We start from the raw sequence: 19,915 nt of genomic DNA on the forward strand, positions 1-19,915 counted from the left end.
CTTGACCAAGTATAAATCAAATTTTAAAGGAATCCAACAAATGTTTCGCGCGCCAGAGCCAAAAAAGAGGGATACGAGCATATCATGCACGAATGGACTAAGAGTCGTAATCAAAACTATTTCGTACATGGGCAAATAAAAAACACGAACGATCGTTTTCGTTTTTGATAAAAGACTGCATACCCCCCCCCCCCACTACTGAAAAACGAAAATTATAATTATGCTTATGAGGTGCTTTGTTGGAGAGTGATCCTTTAGGAATACTTGACTTGCAATACATGTAGTTACCATAGTTTTGGAAGGTGTTATATATCATTAACGTAAATTGAGATCCCGCCAACCCTAATATCCTCAGCAAGCCACGAAAGCCACGAATTCCACTTGAGCAGGGAGTTGGTTTCGAAGTCAAATCCGTATCAAAGACGATACAGGAAGCAATTGTAGAAATGGTTACTTCCAAGTTAATATGAGTTACTATTTACGCCGTTGGTGGCAGGACACAGACTTCTCATGTAATTGCACCAATCAGAGTCACTTCACGTCGCAGGAGAGGCATTTTGGTTTGCGTAATTGTCTGAGGTGATTCGTTGTATAGGAAACGAGGAAAGACATTCAAATTTGACCACCACTGCTACCTAATGTGGGTGACCTACTCCTGCCCGTATCGTAGTCCCGTGTACAGGAACGCAATGGCAGGAACGGGGCGGGAACTGTACAAGCACTGACGTGTAACAAAGCCTCTGGGAGGATACACACTAACGGGGAATGAAACGGGGAAGGACACAAAATAAGCGATGATAACCTCTGATGCGCGACGTGAAGTCTTGGTAAAGGAAGTCTGTCGGAAACTTGTTTGACTTTAAGCGAACGATTCGGAAAAATTTAGCTGACTGATGCCTGGAACGATTTGGGAAATACACGGGAAGCTGGTGAATCATCCACATGGGAGGCACCAACGGTCGCGTGGTATGATGACTCTCAAGCGTCGCCTGCTCAAGCAATTTCAGTACGTGTTCCGACTCTGAATATTGAGGAGAAGGCACTCATGGTCGACCCTTTGCGAGTGTTCTGAATGACTGCCGTACAAACAATGACCGTCGATTGTTCAACGAGTCTCCGTGTGGTGGTGGTAGACCCGAATGCAGAGACAGCTCTATCTGATAATCCAATATGCTCGGTCACTATCCATCTTCAGACAATGATCACTGATCGACACTCTTATCTTTATCTCACTGATCGACCATGTACATGCCGTATCAGAGATCTCGAGTGCAGGTTCCATTGACCAACGGAACATTTACCCCGGGGATTCGGCCCTTTTTTTCTCCATCAAAATAGGAGTGACCACTACTTAGCATAAAATGTGGTGTTCTTGTGAGTGGTACCTGTACAGGAACTGCGAGAGACAACAGGTGTCCAGCATATGGAAGAGAGAGAAATACGCAGGCCAACATTGTGTCAATTTACTACGATAAAAAACTGTCATCCAAAAGGTATCCAAATTAAATTGTTTTTATTTCAGTTAAATATGACAGCAAAAGAGAGTAACTTACTCCCCCCCCCCCCCCCCCCGTCCATCCGTTACCGGTCTAAGCCAAGCATACATTGTAATGTACCTTCATATTGTCTAGTATATGTATCAATGGATTTCCATTCCCTTGGTTTTCAGTATAAATTTCGCTTTGATAATGGCGAGAAATGCTATGGCCAGAGGCAAGCTGAGAACCGCACGGTTAATTGGCAGGTCTGGCGGTTATTGCCCTAGAAATGATATATGATATCGTACTAGGAGAGACAGGTGGCAATGAAAGGACGTTTAGCCAATCACATTAATGGCCACCTCTACAGACCGCCATCTTAAATGACCTATGGCTGGAGGGAAAAAAGGAACAATGGGCCGCATGGTTAGATGGAAAAGGCTGAATGGCAATTTACATGATAGCCACCCTGCACATTCAAAATTGCAGTTGACCCAGGAAATGCAAGGATGGGTAATTCAGGAATAAATGCCATTATCAGACCCTCTAGATTACCATACTGCTAGTATTAAAGCCACTTTAATGATATAAATTGCAACACGAGTGAATAGATCATGACGAGGATACGACACTTGCTCTTGCACAGATCAATGAGAAGAAGTAATCACCCGATCAGTTGGTCATCGGCGATATCGTTACTTTATGTCTGCTGAGGCCAAACACCTACACGTTTATGTGTGGCTTTTTGCAATGCTCTTGTCACATTCAAAACATACTGGCCACACGGGTCGCACCTAATACAATACTGAATTATTTCTCAAACGAGAACCGGTGCAAATCTATAAAGCGACTTTTCACGGACAGTCCAAAGCTTGTCCATGTTGTTATTTGGTCGTCTCACCAAGCACCGCTAGAGGGAGCTTAAATGAAGCCCAAAACAGAGGCTGTAGCCAAGGTTTTGGGCAAAATGATACCAATACCATAGTATACAGTGAGTTAACCAATACCATAGTGTATAGACGCCCTAAGCTGTCTTAAACGAGTAGGCTATGCATAATGTTATGTCTTTTTTATGTAAGACGGCGACTCTACAATGTAACTATCCGGTACTTCATATGCTGGGCCGATAATTACAATAATATTCAATTCGATAGATATTACATACATGTAGCTGAAACGTACCCTCCGCCGAGAATGTCTAAATAGAATTTCATTTTCTAAAATACCTCATGTAAGTACTAGTTTAATATCGATATAATTTCTCCTGAGTCAAGAAGCCATATCGCCAAAGACATTTTGTTTGCGCAGCTTTTGTTATACTCTCCCGGAAAAAAATCAATTTACTTTTGATTCCATGCGCTCGTGGCGTTTCAGAGGTACCTCGCATGGAAGAGGCTGCTCCTGGCTTGTTGTTTCATCTGTCAGACGATAATATGAAGAAAAAAACCTGACTTGGATCGACGTCTTATTGGCCACCATTGTTGTCTGCAGAGAAGTGCCTCGCTCTTCGGTTGGGCAGATGCAGGGTGATGGTACATGTATTTAGTAGGAGACCCAAATGCACTTCTCGAACATTCCCGAGTGCTTGGTTTCGGCCTTACTCGGGAATTCAAAGTATATTTGATCATCAGCAAAAAGGCGTCCAGCTCGTGAACGGATGTTGGAAGGCTCGAGGCCCATTGATCCCGATGCGACCGGTTCGGTGTCTCTTTGTATAAGCTTGGCATTAGAGATAGAATGTGTACATGTAAAGCTTAGTGTCTCATAAACAGAAACTGGTTGGCCATTTTTGCATGACGATACTAAAAGAACCCGATAACTGGTAAAAAGGATACCACAAATTGGTTAAGGGTCCAAGGGGTGTAAACGTACAACACCTGACGTCGTGAAAATGGGTGATGAGTAGTGATCACAATGTAGACAGAAAGCCCTATGATTGACAATTTCTGAAAAAGTAAATATTAGTAATCGTCTTGAAAGACATAAAACACCAACTTGTTTTTGTTTGTAAAGTGATCACTTCTCAAACTCTGTGTTACGCGCAATAAGATCCCCTGAGGCGATAACTTGATTCCCATAAAAGCAGCGATGAGAGCCCGTCATCCGGTTTTATTAATTTAATAATGTATCCCTGGGTTTCTACCTCGCTTGTAATCGAAAGTACCCCACCATGTCAAAGGAGTGAGAGCTCCCCTTAAAAGCCCCATGGTAGAGTAAAAATCATTTGATGGCGATGAGCGACACGCGAAGTCTCTCTCAGGAAGTATGGTGAGAGGGCGCACGCAGCTCTTGACCAACCACGCGCTTTCCACGGGCTCTGAGAAAGAGTGGCGGTACTTTTACTTAGTTGCGTCTTGATGGGCATGCTACAGCTGCTGGACGAATTCCTGCATTCTACTTTGACGGACTTGGGCAACTGCTTGGAATCATTTCTGCAGTAAAGTGAGAGTTTGCCTGACGTGCTTTAGTATATGACTGCAAGCTCTGCTAATGTTTGGAGTATATTGTGAGAAGGATTACTGCTCTAAAGACGAGGTAAGTCATTGGAGTATCTTCCGCTGATTTTATCTCAAACACCTACCTTTAGTTTTGGATGTCAGTAAGCCTACAATCTTTTTTCAGTTTCCTAATCCTGCTTCGACTTATACTAAGTCTATCTTGTATAAATCATGTTTTTATCGTTTCCTTAACAATACCGTTGTTCTTTTAAGGTGGGTGAAACAGTTTCAAGAAGAAAAACACTCTTAGAAATAAAGGTGCCCGAGCTTATGCAAAATGAAAACCCAAATGGTTTTTTAAGATCATGAAAAAACCACTACAGAGTGCATATTTGTGTTGCCCAAAAAACCATTAAGCTTTTTCAAACACTCAAAAACTTTATTGCTGAGAGTGATTTCTCCGTGATAGTTGAATGAAATATACAATCGACGTTCTTTTCTAGTCATTTTAACACCTTGGCGTGAACAAGCATCGCCGGTAGCTACCTCTCATTATTCTCAGATGCGCTGATTGTAATATAATCTGATAGCACCATGTTATTCGTTCGTCATGTCTGTTCTAGCACCATTGGGTCCCGAGAGTTTATACGGGCCACTTTCACTATCCGTTGGGTCGAGTTAATGAAAATAGTTTCTCGATGAAGGGTCATCAGAGCGGCTAAGAATTAATGATGCTTCAACCAATTTAGTTAAGATTTATTCTACCTATTTCCTTTGCCGAGTTGAAATCTCAGACAAGATCACGCAAGTGTCAACTGGCTGCACGAACTAAATCGATTTGCAGTCGACGATTAGGCTTCATGTTTGGCACTTGAAACCATTGATGAACGACTGTTGACCCAGGTTGTGACAAATGCCTGTTCTCGTTGATCGGTCTTCACACAAGGATGATTCCAAACTATCGACTTAATCGTAAAACCTTAAAACCTCGCAACCAATGATTCCACTGATTCAAGATTTGCATTTTTTAATCTTTCTCTAGTTTAAGTGTTTGGGTATAAGACACGTTTAATTCCGGGCATATCCATTTTGCTGATAAATTTCCTTTGCTGATTTTTTCCCTTGATATTAATGAAACGAATGTTGACGTTCAAGAATAGTACTGATCCCGATACATTTAGATCACTTTGTTCCTTCTCGGTCATCAAAAACATAAACTTTTTTCTGAGGGAAACGTTCTCAGAACGCAATTACTTAAGAACGATGAGAGTTTTCTCCTCGCTTGAAAGAGGAAAAATCTCTTTTCGCTTCCTTTCATCATTAGCCCCAGTAGCTCTTGTTGAATAATTTCGTTTAGAGTTTTCTTTGATTTCTGCGATAAAAAACAGCACTAATGCATTGGTTCAGTTGACTTAATGTACTGAGCACCGTCAAAGATTGCTGTTAGCGAATTGCTTTTTTGCATGTTTTGATCAGATTTAGTGTACAGTATACTCGAGCCAAATTTTGATCTAAAATTTGATTGCAGTTATAATTACCGATTTGTTGATATAGAACAATACGTTTTATTTAATGGTGACTTCATCTTGATAAAGGCCTGTGCTCGTGCAAAACGAATTCATTATTTCGAACAAAAACAAAACAACGCTGTGACATTAAGTTGATTAACGAGCGGCCAAAAGTTAGATCGGTTGATAATATTTTGTGCCACATGTTACCTCATGTAACATGTGGCATTTCGCTCTTCAGTATCACATTAATTAGCCTGTATCGAGATATTTTCAAGACGACTTGACGGACTTTATTGCAAAAGCAAACTCGGAATCACTCGTAATATTTTACCAAAGCATTTTGATGACGATCTGGTGCAGTGTTGCGGTGGTCCACTGGGACATAATGGCAGTGAGGAAGTCGCGTCCATGAACCCGGGAGATGATCACTTACGTTGTGAATGCTCTTGTATTTTCGAGCATTGTTAAATACATTTCCGTATTAGAGATGTATTCATTATGCCTTAGAGATGATGAAATAGATTGTCCGTTTTCATGCTACACTTAGTCCCATGAAAGATAAAGAGGAAATCGTGGGCGAATCTAACACGCTATAACTAGGTTAAATTGAGCATGAAGCTTGTTGATGATTGATATCATAGCATTACACAAGTTAATGGCACCAATTGATCAACGTATCATTAACTATCAGTTTTAGTTAGCATGAAACGCTCAAAAACACATGCTGTTGGTAGTTTTAGTTCATTCCTGACACCCGTACAGGAGAAAATGACAGTCAGTGTTTCATGGTTTAAGGATACCGAAGTGAAGGTATTGGTTGCCTACTAGGTCACTGGTGGAGAGTGCAGCTAAATTGTAGGCAAAAACCGAGGCGGCAGCGGAGGTCATGGGTGAAATGAGAGCGCCGCCCGAGCGTCGTTTGGTGAGAAAACCACTACCGACAGCGAAGTATCAATTCCTATTTTACAAAATTAAATTTTGATTTTGACTGCTTTTTGTCTTCCTCCATATTTGTCACTAACCCTAGCGGTTATGGGTGCCGAAACATAACTGCTGCCACGAAAACGAGAGACAGTGCTTTATACACTGTATACAGTGCTATGCTTCAACCAAGGTTTTAGAATATGTAATATATACTCGTATATCTTTTGGCAATCTTAATTGTGCTGGCTGCATTATATCATGATGATCGTTCCACAATTTAAGCACAGATCAGTACCACGGATCTATTTTTTATCCGCGTCAGAATGACCAAAGGAAAAAAACTTACGTGGATAATGTATCGGTTAACTTTCGTTGTCAGCAATGTATGGACATCCAACGTTACAGCAGTAACTATTCGCAACCAGTCTAATGAATACAGACGTGCCAAACTGCTCCATATGACGAATGGTCGCCAATATCAATTCCCGAAATGACCAATAATCTCTATTCTGTAACGCTGTGTCGGCCATTACCCCTGCTATAACAACCCAGATAGCGCCATAAATATTATGTGAAGCCTTTCTGCCATATATCTCACCTTTGTAATTGACAATGTAAATCCCATTTGTAATGGATCCGTCATTGTTTGTCAAGTACCTCGCTGCTTACTGACGGGAAACGACCCAAAAATGGAAATCAAAAGAACGGTCTAAAACTGTAACGAACGATATGTGCCCCGCTTAGCTGTTGCCCGTTTGACAGAACGAATTAGCAGTTTTCCTGTTGTCCTTTATATGTATAACCTATCCATGTATTTGAAGTTAAGTAGAAAGAGGTACTAACTTCCAAAGACCCTGCGAAAAGTCGTCCAGTTCATGGTTCCGATGCCTTACCATAGCACTGTGGTCTTGCAATGCTCCTCAACTGCACATTGAGCAATCAAATAGGTTGGCAACTAAGAGCGAAAATAAGTACATGTATGAATCCGTAATTTTAAGAAAGAGGCAAGCGTCCGGATGTATGGTTAAGGGAAATCCCCCCCCCCCCCCCCACAAACACCCACCCACACATGTTATCGTCTACAACTGACCAGAACCAGCCACCGAACAATCACTATGATCAAGTTAATCTGCAGTCGAAGATGACTCAATATTAGTTTGGTCTTTGCAAGTGGATTTGTTAGCACGTGCATCTGTAGAGATAATACCATGGGATGCTTCTTTAAACACACCATGGCAATTTCCAGCAGACAGGGATGTTGTCCCATCAATTTGAGGATATAATAGGCTGCCCGCAATGGCAAAGCAAGCTCTTTTTTTATCGAAGAAGACACAGATCATGGGTTTCGTTTGATCTTCGAATGTGTTTATCTTTGTGTTCTTTGTCTGGCATTAACTTGAGCTGAAATTAACGCATACATGTATCGTTCATTCCATCTTGACAGGCATGGCCGGTCGAACTTCATAACAGAACGAAAAACGCAGCCCAACTACCCATAACCCAATAAATAAGTCTATCGGAGATCTATGCCATAAAATTATCGACATGACGACACTTTTTCAACGACGATAAAGTTTAGGACACTTTTTCAAGAATGGTTTTCCGAGCAGACGGCATTTGTTTGAGAATGTCTGAGCAGAAGATATAAAAAATTAATATCGCATTCTGGTGAAAAGGTAGTGATTTTCCAACCTCTGCTCTGTCATTAAAAGGATTTCTTCGTCTACGTTCGGCTGCACGAGGAACGTAGGAGTGTGACTTAGCTCTGAATCTGTTGTTTATAGTTTTTCCTGGAAAAATGTGTGGTTAGCCAGGCTTCCCCGGGGTTGGTGGTCAGTCAAGAGACAGTTTACCAGTGTGTGTTCTGGCATTTGGTTAGAGAAACCACATTCACGAAGCCCCAGTCTTCTGAGATGTAAAGTTCGCAATTGGAAGATGGCAACTTGTTGTTCCTGTCCAAGTTTGTTCGTGCTATCTGCCTTGCACTCATGAAAATAATGGTTTTCAACCTTTTTGAAAAACCTTTTAATGTTTTTCACCCAACAAAATACGCACACACTGGATGTTTTTCAGGGTATGACATTTTTTGGAAGCTCCTCCCGGTTGTTTTTCAAGCAAATGAAAAAACAAAGGTGTTTGGGTGTGAGAAGGGAAAAGCATATCTGTGTTCGCTAAAACCGAAGCCCAAAAAACCTTCAATCTTTATGAGCCGTGTGGGACTGTAGTCACTTCTACCGGTACCTGCCAACTACAGGCTGTGGAACCTTGTGAAGAACATTGACTTCCAGTTATTTGGAATTGTTTACGAATTTCACTACCGTCTGCATGATGATCCGTCTGCTGTGACCCCATGCTTGTGTCCAATCGATCAATTGAAATCGCTTCATTCCAAAATCAATTTGAAGAGAAGAAATGGTGGCGCTTTATCTTTTGGTGATAACTAAATGAATCCATTTATACTTGTGATGTTACATTAAAACGGGAAGCTTTCCATTAAGAGTTAAGTGTAAACGACATATAAGGCATTTGATACGTGATACAATATGTTACAAGGCACAAGATAGTCACACCAAAGAGTTCGAATTGATATATTTTCCGTGGTCCGCGGTAGTTTTCGTCTTTGTTGTAGCTGCTTGTCTCTAAGGATACTCTACATTTACTTTACGCTGATGAAGGTACTTAAAAACGTTCCGTAGAAGAAATAGCTTCCGTCGTTTCTTATGATAGGCGCAAAAAGACTGTGAGGATAGATTATTCCTTGGATACGGGCTGCTTCGTTGTGGCTAGCAAAGGTTCAGAGGAAGCTGAAAGCAATTTTAACGTACTTGATGGTCCATTATCTCACGGTGCAGTCTGCAAGTAAAAAAATATCTTGGCGTCATAGGTTAGAGTCAGCAATGGTTTTTTTTGAGTGAATGCACCAGGCAAATTTCCATCCTGTTTCCCTTCCGAACACTTAGGTGTACGCACGCGGACGATCTGGCTGAGGATTACGTTGATCGCTCTTTTCACAACTAGCATCTGAGCCTTGGATGGACGCATAACGCTCCTGCAACTCATGTACACTTCTATTGTTCGAATCATGGCCGTTGATTGAACAGTGTGGTTTCGAAGAGGTGACTTGTTTATGTTAAAACGAAAAAGTCCACTGAGATAAGGATTTATTGGTGCAGTCTGACAATAAATCATCCCCTGCATAAAGCCTATAGCTCTTTGCGCTGATTGATATACTCGTACGCGATAACGGTGCAATCAAATAGTTCATAACGAGCTGTAAGCCAGGTCCATAGCTGGGTAATACTCAACTTTCAGTATGCTTTGATGCAGCAACAATAGCGTCTTGGCGCAGAATTGTAAAGATTCTGATTAACCGAGCATCAGTTGTGTGCTGTTTCTTGATTGTAGTATCGCACTATTTCCCGGTTATCCCCGGGGCAGACCTCCGATGGATTGAAATAATTGTTAAATAATTGCCAATAATGAATTAACGACCGTCAAAGGGAACGCCATCATTCATTTAAAACATACGGAACTTGTCAGTGGATTACAGAAGGAACGAGTCTCTCGTGCTTTCCTTGAACCTTTGGTCATAAAATACAAAGTCAATTGATATACAATGACAATCTAGACGTTTGTTCACATCCTTTTTTGTATATGCCGTACGATTTTGAAGAGCTACGCTGTGGAAAGCTTTCACCGATAAATTCCAAGCAGTTTCAGCAATTCCAAAATGATGGTACCCTATAATGACCCAGGCAGGGATCAAAGAAGTATAAATTCTTAAAAGGGTAACTCTGGACCTAGCACGTGCCAGGGCGTTGCAATACATAACTCTCTGCACGTTATCTTCACCAATAACGCACGGAACACAATCAATGAAGTAGAAAATCTAACTCTTCCAACACGGGAAATACTGCAGAATATGTGGACGAAAATTGTGTTGTCACTTGCCTCTCTGGATACTAAGGTTCATAACCCGGATGAACCTTAGTATCCAGAAAGTCTCTTGGTTGATCCGCGGCGAATGATCCGAGATTATCTGATAACCTTTTCTATGATGATATTTATTAACTGCCAATCATCGTTTTGTACTACTCCGCGCCAATTTCAGACAGATTCTTGGAAATTTAATAACCGTGTCTCTTTAGATCACTTATAATGCACAATGAAATACGCGGAGCTATACCATTGTCAGTCGTTGTACTAGGTGGCACTAAAAAGATTACTTACTTTTAATGTAGAAATACGTCCACAATATCAATCACGAATTTATGAAATTGTAGCTGCTAAGATCATCATTTACATTTTTCAACGCTTCAGGGTCCGAGGAGGATTAACTAACAACCAACTCTGAGATTAAAGCAGTATCAATGCATCTCTAATTGTACTGTTTTGTGAGTAATAGAAATTTTGATAGGTAATGTGATTAAATAAACTGTAGTATTGATCTCAGCTTCATCTTCCCATGGTGGTCAAAGTTTGGTTAATACACGATTGATAATTGTCAGGAGTAATTCGATTTCAACAGTATATAATCTTTTTGTGTCACCTAGTAGCAACACACTTGGGCTGCACAACAGAAGCTTTCCAGCCGAAGATATCGAATCATACAGTGTGGCTTAGAGCAGAACTTCAATATGATTCGTATCATTTCAATTCGCCATAAACAGTTTAAGTGACATGTCTGACTCCCCTTGGACTTATCGCATTTGTTATTTGAGAATCTTGTCTGAAATTGGTAGTCCCTTGGTGTTTTAATCTGTTATTCGAATGATCTTTATTGTTTTTTTATGAGGTATACAAACTATCAAATAGTCACATCATAAAAATGAGCTCCCCGTTTTTTGGGTTTTGTAAGATGGGTACACCTCGACGCCTGTCACATGTCCACAGTGAATCATGTGAGGATGAGCGACAAGTGAAATATTGTGAAAAATTGATATGCATATCATAATGTTGCGGCTGTTCGCTCTCGTCAATTTAGCAACTATTTGTAAAATTTGAAACGGAGGAAAAAACGGTAACAAATTTATTTAACATATTTGCATTGCAACTTTCGATATGGAACGATGGTGATACTGCGCTATTTTCAAAACATCATCGTGAAGATGTGGTCATCCTTTGAGCAAGAACGCAATTGCTTCTGGATTAGCCGCCCCGTTCTGTCTCTCACAGGAACTTGATTATCCAGGGTATGACGTCAGTACCAACCAGTTTTTAGTATACATATAGATTTATCAATCAGGAAGGAGTCAATCTTCTGTGACAGTCTTGCCTACTCTGTCACCACTAAGCTGCCTCATTATCATTGTGGCTGGGGCGATCACTCAAAGAGATTATCTTCAAAACCAACACGGCCGATTCGGTCAGTGATAACCAGTCAATGGTTGGAAGGGACATACACCTTCATTAGATTAGTGGTGACAAGTAGGGGAGGCCATCTCTGTCAACAAGGTCATGTTTGAACGACCTCGAGGTAATTATTCATACGGAATCTTGATCATTGATTTCTCAATCAAATATTCACAAAAGCCTTGTGGACACTTGATCACATCGGTCCTTCCGTCAATTCCGTTGCATGGTCTGCGATTTTCATTTGTAAAGCTACTTTCTCCACTGATATCGGAAAAGCTAGGTGAGGAATTCGGCTAGCCATGTTTCATGACAAAACGGAGGCGGTATTGATATCGCAGCAACCACCTTCAATTATGGTCGCTTAAAACCTTATTTTGTGTCTGAACGAAAACTAACACGAGTAAATCTTCTGGCATTAAAATAACACAACATCAAAATAGATTCTCTCTCGAGGTTATGCCCGGGTGTAAGGGGACGTCAGGATCTGTTTATTCGCCCATATTGATTGATTAGACTAGACATTATGTGGTACATCTTGAGGCGAAACTTAAAGTTAATATACAATCCGTCAATTTGTAAGATTAGCTTGCGGGTTATACAAGATCTCGCCATCATTTATTGACCAACTTTCGTCAAATCTTTGGATTTATTACGGCCAGTTTTATGGGCTTCACCTGCCGACTTGTTCAATATTAATTCCTCTCAAGTCGTAATATCCTCCCTGGATATCGGCCCTTTTCTTTTTGTATCCGTGCAATTTAAATCAAAATGATCCTGCAAATGCGACAATAAATAAAAATATATTGCTTTAGGAAGGAATTACAGCTAATTTCCGACAATTTATTTTTCTAATAACATATGGCATGAGCTTTAAAGAAAAAATGCACTTGAAATTGAAACGGCGCGGCAGGTTACGATCACAGAGTACAGCCATTCAAAGCAGGCTTGCCGTCCATCGGATTTTCCAGTGTCGCCGCATGCGCTCCTAAACCTGCGTCTTCACTTTCAAAGTCATCTGAATCTAACTGCCAGATGAAGGCTTCCTGCTATTTTGGAGTCCAATGGCCGGAGGTCGCCTTGTTAACCTCTAGAGGGGCGGAAGTCTGGAATGATGGCGAAGTAATCGCCCTCGATTCTACCCTGTCAGATCTGAGGATGACCTTTTGTCAGGTTGAAAAGACTATAGTACAAATGGACCAAAATCACGTTTAAAGTGGACCAGTGACTGACCTGAACACTGTCATGATTTTCTAAGTACACGTAGGTTGTATGTGGAACGGACTTGAATTCATCATGAATATGTACATCCCGATCCGGTTGTGGGGACGAAGTAAGCTCAGGTAAGGTGAAAGGAATACTGCAATGCCGAAAAAAATATGCCTCTTGCCATAAGCATAGGAAGCAAGATTTTTTAGGATTCGATACCGACCCTGGTGATATTACATACTCTTTACTTGTTCTTGTCATTACCAACGATAATGATGTTAATATTGCCCAAAGATTTGATGAAAAAATGCATCGACTTGGTCAGTTTTGCTTGATGTATATGACAGTACATGTAGTTTGGTGAACCTTATATAACCACTGAGCCACCTTCAGATTTCGATTAGTTAGTATAAAGTGCATGCATCCTCCGTCGCCCTTTACGACCACATCAGGTTTTATATCGAAAGGCTGAACCCAAGCGAGAATAGTTCATGAGGGAGACCTAGGTTAGGAGTGATAAGACCAAATGTATCTGTAGGTCGTTAACGTAATGGCACCATCACAGCAAGTAAACATCAATATGATACTGGTCAACCTAAGACTGGCCAATGTACATGTATGCCTGTGCAAGGTAAATTTGTTCAGGGCATGTACAAACGTCCATTTCAGAGCTTGTACAGCTATTTGATGGCATCGAGGGAAATAGTGAAGGAGTAATGGGTCACTAGCTAAGGATGTTATTGTATAAAATACCTGGATCACTCAAGGTTCCATATAAAAATAATACGCCCCTCGATTATGTTGACGACACAGCGGTGTCCTTTTGCACCGTCCCCCACCTTCTGATCCGCCGGTTTGGTCGTTTACCAAAGGTACTCCTTGCACAGTCTCTATCTAATCACCTTGAATCATCAAAGATCGTTTTTTCACTCACGCTTTTACTCTTGGTGATCTCAGTTTCTCCTCGAGCGAATTAAAAGCCAGAAGTGGGCGTATAACATTTCTAATTGGCTCGTGAACGCTACTAGTATTCTGTCCAATACATCACCCGATTTCACGGGGACCCAATTTTGATGTGTTCTTTGCACATCTGGCATTTTTAACTTTCGAATTAATATCGCCGCGGTTTTTTTTTCGAAAAGCGTACGGCATGGCAGGCACGGGTGGAAAACTGCCGTTTTATTAGCTTTTATTGGCTGATGCCTCGGGCGTGGTGTCCGTGACGTACCAATTCAAGCAGGTAATGTTTCCTGTTCAGTTCCTGACAAGTCTTTATTTATTCGTTATTGGGTTGCCTTTAGTATTTGATCGGCTCTTCACTGGGATATGCAAGGCATCTGATTCTTATCTGCGCTTGCAGCGGCTACAATTTGTACCTCAGCTTTTTACACCATGCATGCATCCTTAGAATTTTCGTGCAAACTTCGTTTTGTGAAACAGAAAATTCATATACCTCCCAGCACCCACAGTCGAAAGAATGTTGTTCTTAACAGCAGTCATTGCAGTCGTAGGTGTGTTTATCTTGTCTCTTTAAAACAAAAGCATAGTCATCCCTCTGCCGCAACCGCACCGGTAAAATACCCACCTTGTGAGGAGTATACATACCTTCGCTCTTATAAACAAAATATTCTAGAAGAGGATGGAATAAAAATAATATTTTTTGTTGTCTGATTTTTGCTATGGTGTCGTAGAATATGAAAGGTATCTTGAAGGTATCATTGGAGTAAGAAATCAATTAATATTTTGTTTCTCAAAAATATGTCTATTGCTGTTCAAGATCAACGTCGTGGTCAATCGTAGAGTAAAGCACACCGCTATCATTCCGAGGGCTGGGGACTGTATCATCAGATCGAGACTCGAAGTGATGAGTACTGTACCCCAGTATGGTGTCTGAGGTCTGGGGAGAATTTTTTTTTTCTAATTTCGTTTTTGAGGAATTCTGGATCGGAAAATCCGAATCCGTACAATATTCCAGTTTCGGTTTTTGTACGCGAGGATTATTCGAGCATCAACCAATACAAAAGCCTAAATTTATTTGAGATTGCTATTGGACGTGGGGATAAGTGATTACACTGGGTTAGGAAGGCGATGTCTGCTGTTCCGACCTCTTGATGGCACTTGCATGTAGCATGTGTGCTGACAAATAATTATTGAGAAACTATGTTTTACTTCGTGATAATAAGATCATGAACATTCTGGTCTTGTCTCTGTTATCATATCAAGTCTCCGATAGCAATCGGCTATTCTCTCTCATGCCTGAGAGGACCATTGTAGCCGTTGTCAACAACTAGATGAAAGTAATGAATGGCTTGACTGTAAGAAGATAAGAGAATCTTTGGAGCTTTTATGGCTTCATCTTGGACAAAGCCTTGTTACTCCATCATTATTGCACTGTGCTGCTTCTCAAACTATAGCTACAAGTGTGAAATCATTCTCAGGGACAAAACTTTTACATACTTGCTTGTGGTTAAATGATGTGTTGCTGAGCTGAAATGATTGGAAATATACATCATGTATGTAGAATGTAGGCTACTTTGTATGTACAAATACATGCACGCAAACATACGACCACTTCACAAGATATAGGCCTACATTACATGTCGCGTATCGGTAAATAAACACAATTAAACATACAACATGTACGCTACAAGAAAATTGTATGGTACAAATACATGCAATTCAACGTACAACTACGCTACAGGATAAAGTATGGTGCAAATGCATGCAATTCAGCATTCAACTACGCTTCGGTATTATAGAGTATTGTGCAAATGCATGCAATTCAATATACACACATACGCTCCAGGATATAGGCCTAGAGTATGGTGCAAACACATGCAATTCACCATACAAATACGTTACAGGAGAGAATATGGTGCAAATACATACTATTCAACAAACAAATACACTACATGATTACATGTATACATGCAATTCGACATACAAAATACGCTGCATGATATCGTGTATGGGCAAATATACACAAACTTCAGCATACACATACGATGCAGCCAGATAAAGTGTATCTGTTTGTGCAAATACATGCAATCAAACATGAATACACTAACTGTATGAATAAGGCACCCCGCTGTCACCCCATGATCCGGCTGGGAGTAGCCTACAACCACAAGTGACACGCGCTGATGTCAATTTTGATCATAGTGACCTTATCAACTGCGCGCATCTCTCCGATCTAAAGATATCTATCTGACAATTTTGACGATTCAGAATAATTTTCCTGTTATTGAAATTCCGCCTCATCAAATCCTGCCTTCCTGAAAGCGACATGACTTTGACAAGGAGCAGATATGAACCACTTAATCGCCAGCATTTTATGAATCCCAACCAATTGAAATTTTTGTTCTGCGTATTACAATCCTGTCACTCGGATCGAGCAAATACTCAACCTTTGTGTTCAATGCATCACACAAAGTGATTTTATTTTCATCGTATAGAAAACTGCGCATCTTTGCTACCGGGCAACGTGAATTTGGCAAGGTATTTTACCTTGGACAGGCAGGTCCTGCAGTACATGGTTAACATTTAATCTCATAAGGTTTGACAGTAGGAATTGAGTAGAAATTGGGAAGAACATAAAAAGTCCCTGAAGCCCCTTATTGCTACTCGCGACTGGTGCATTCCGGTGTGATGTTTCTGAGAGTTTCCGTTTCCTACAGTTCCCCTAGAAACAACGAAATGAATCATGATAAAGTTTTCTCCCAAACTCGCACCCATCAGTTTTCTGCGCTACTCTAACCTCTGGAATGGGCTACACCAAAAAAGTTTGGAAAAAAATTGTTATCACAATAATCAGTACCCGTATGTATTTCAGTCAATGTATTTCAGAATGAAGAACCCCACGGTTTTTCTGGCAGGTGACCTTGTAACTCATTTTCTTATTAGAAATAAACCGACTATGAAAAGCTATTCGAACACTTAACATGGCTTGACAAGCCTTGTTAGAGTTTGAGGAGGCGATCAGAGCCCGAACCCTTCAAAGCAACCTTGGCCACTATGACTCTTCATGAGAACTCCTAATGAAGGGAATCCAAAACTCATTACAACTGTTCTTGACATTTGCTTACGTGACTTAATAGCGTGGTAGACATACAATGTAAACTTGTGTAACTTCTAGTGAGCGACAGATGTTGATATTCCAAAGCTCTCAACACTAGACATGCAAGATGCTCGACCCTTCCTTTCATGTCAACCATATCAATCTGTCAATATCTAGAAATTGACGAAATTAAAATACAGCGCTAACTTGATAATGCATTCTACCTTCAGAAAGCATGTCTTCCTGTGATTGATATAGAGTACATTATGGCGCCAACTGTCCACTCGACCAAGAAAATCAATCTGAAATTAAATAATAACATCGTCAGAGAGTGAAACCGTTGCACGAGAAAAAGGAGGAAACATGAATGACACAACAAATGTAATTAAATTTACGTCTGCCTGCCATGGCCTTTATAGTTCGTCAACAGGTGTGCCGTCGCCAACAGTACTTTGAGCCCGTTGCTGATAAAACAAAGTGCTATTTGAAAAGAAATGAGTTTTTTGAATAGAAATGAAATCGTCGAAATGAAACGAAATATTACATGTGTATCTGCAAAATGCACCCCTCGTCGGCTGCTTTGTGAGTCGGTATTTACACGATCCTTTCCATTAAGTTGAGTTTCGCCAGTGGCCATATTCAGCCCTCGAATTATACATCTATATGTTCGTTGAGTAAATCCATCATAAAACAATGCAACCATTTTGTTAGCTGAGAAATTAAATGCACTTCAGCTGTACAAAAAAAATATTACAAATTGGATTTATTCATAATGTGGTGTCATTACATTGACGGGATACCAGCATACCTCTCTATTATGAATGAAATGGAGTTGGTATTTCATGATGTTGTCTGGTAACTCATTCCGTCCATTAGCACGAATGGTTCACTCTGTAAACAAAGTTCCTTCATAATTCATTCATATGACCATTAGATACTTACGTACTAATATCTACTCTAAACAATTGAATATCATATTGCTGGTATTCCTAAGTCCAAATCACTTCCTCTATCATGTAGCTTTGATAGGTCGTTCTCTGAGCCTTGTGTGGCCTTGTGTGTCAGAATATTAAGAAAAGAATCTATTAACTACTTTTATTCATCAAGCTACTAACCTACCCAATAGGTTCTTAGATGCATTCGGTTGAAGTAATTATCCGGTATCTCATGTGAAAACTTTTATGTAATCTGTGACTACAGTACGGATGGGATGATCATGTTGCTATTTGATTACCTTATCCTGAGGAGCCAGCCCAAGATCAACCTGATTAAACCGACTCTTTCTTGACAGTTCCGATTTGATGTCAGATAGCCTTGCTGTTCATCGGTTCAGACAACACATTTTTTGTTACTTGCCTAAAGATATCATTCTGATCGCGCTGATTCTACCATTGAAAAAAAGCCGTGGCTTAAAACAAAGTTATCATTACTCAGAATATGCATACAAGTATATGGAGATCTGATTAAAATACAACATGTCACTCAAACCAGAATTATATGAAAACCGAAGAAAATATCAAAGTGATCGTACGCTAGTAAAAGGTTAATCCATTTCATTGTACTATCGGTGGTAAACGACAGGAGATCTTTATTGGCTTCGCCAAGAAAAGTGATCAAATGTCCCCTGGCAAAGACACTCTTCTTCTCTTACCTTTGTCGAGTGGATTGATATCCGATACAAAAGGCAATAGAAAGTCTTTCCTTCTGGTAAGACAATATGGCGTACCAAGTAGGGCCAGAACCACGGTAGCCGATCAGAGACCAAGTTGTTTTATTCGTACACGATATCGATCATGCATAACTGATTTGGGTTATCGCATTCGCAGTTAATCTGGCAAATGGAATGTCTGACGAGTGATTGTCGAAACAACTTTAAAAATAATCCCGACGATCAGTTATGCATGAGCGAAATTGCGTACGAATGAAAAAAATTGTCTTCAATCGGAGACCGTTCAACATTTTCCCGTTGAACGGTATCAAGATAATGCACTCACGGAATTATTATAAAAAACAATATTTCGTAAAACCTATCAAATAAAAATCCAAGCAGTCGATCGTATCTATCAACATATTTCCCGCGCCTGCAATCAATAATTGACTGTGACGTGACCTCAAAATTGAAATCGATATGCATTCATTGATTGGCGAAGGAATGAAATTTAATCACCACATATTACTTCGCTGAACATCGTTCGGTAATTATCGGGTGCCGACGAGAAGAAATCCGTTTGGTACCATCACCATTGAGACAGATCCAACAACCATGGCCGGACCAAATCGATCAGTTTTTTTGGCTGAAAGGTATGCAACATCCATGCAATTGTGGATCCGCATACTGACTCAAAGTTGATATCCATCGAATCGTCGATAAGTTGTCAGTTTTTGACAGAGTGGTCAAGAACAATGGTTCAATCAATCATAGGCCAATAAATTCCTATCGAGCTAAAACCTCGTTCCCATGTGCCATGACATCCGGAAAAAATAATCCTGCAACACCAGCTTCAATAGAGAAGTTCCCGGCGATTTTGATCCGAGAACGAGAAAGAGGTCATTTCTTGTCTATTGTTGGCCGTCATCAAGTCAAGTTGACTGTTTTGCATTATTCAATGCAATACTAGACATTAGACACACTGTTTCACTGCATTTCTGACAACATTTAACGCGATATCCGTGGTCTTTCTCGTTCTCGAATCGAAATCTGAACCTCTCCATTGATTCGGCGTTATCATAGTTATTGGCAACAATCTTAAACGTCTGCAATGAGATCTCTCCTGTCGCAATTGTAAGCCAAGAGGCAGCTCCAGTCGATCGCATTAAAGATTTTTTTGTTGCTGTTGGTTGGAGTGCCATGGCGTTTCGTTAAGGCAATTATGAAATGCCGCTCTCCAATAGCTTCATGTACTCGTATTAAAAAAGCTTGGGTCAAAAGGCGCGATTTTTGGATGG

The 19,915-nt window shown here is 40.5% G+C and overlaps 1 protein-coding gene across 1 annotated transcript in view; it reads left to right on the forward strand.

Annotated features, from left to right (window-relative positions):
* Positions 1–3,792: 3,792 nt before the first annotated feature.
* Positions 3,793–19,915, forward strand: part of LOC135486059 (tachykinin-like peptides receptor 99D) — a 44,226-nt gene continuing 28,103 nt past the window's right edge. Inside the window, exon 1 of the mRNA XM_064768543.1 lies at positions 3,793–4,013. The gene's annotated coding sequence lies outside the window, so the exon portion shown is untranslated. The remainder of the gene's footprint in view (positions 4,014–19,915) is intronic.

Source organism: Lineus longissimus, chromosome 1, assembly GCF_910592395.1.
Source record: "Lineus longissimus chromosome 1, tnLinLong1.2, whole genome shotgun sequence".
NCBI lineage: Eukaryota > Metazoa > Nemertea > Pilidiophora > Heteronemertea > Lineidae > Lineus > Lineus longissimus.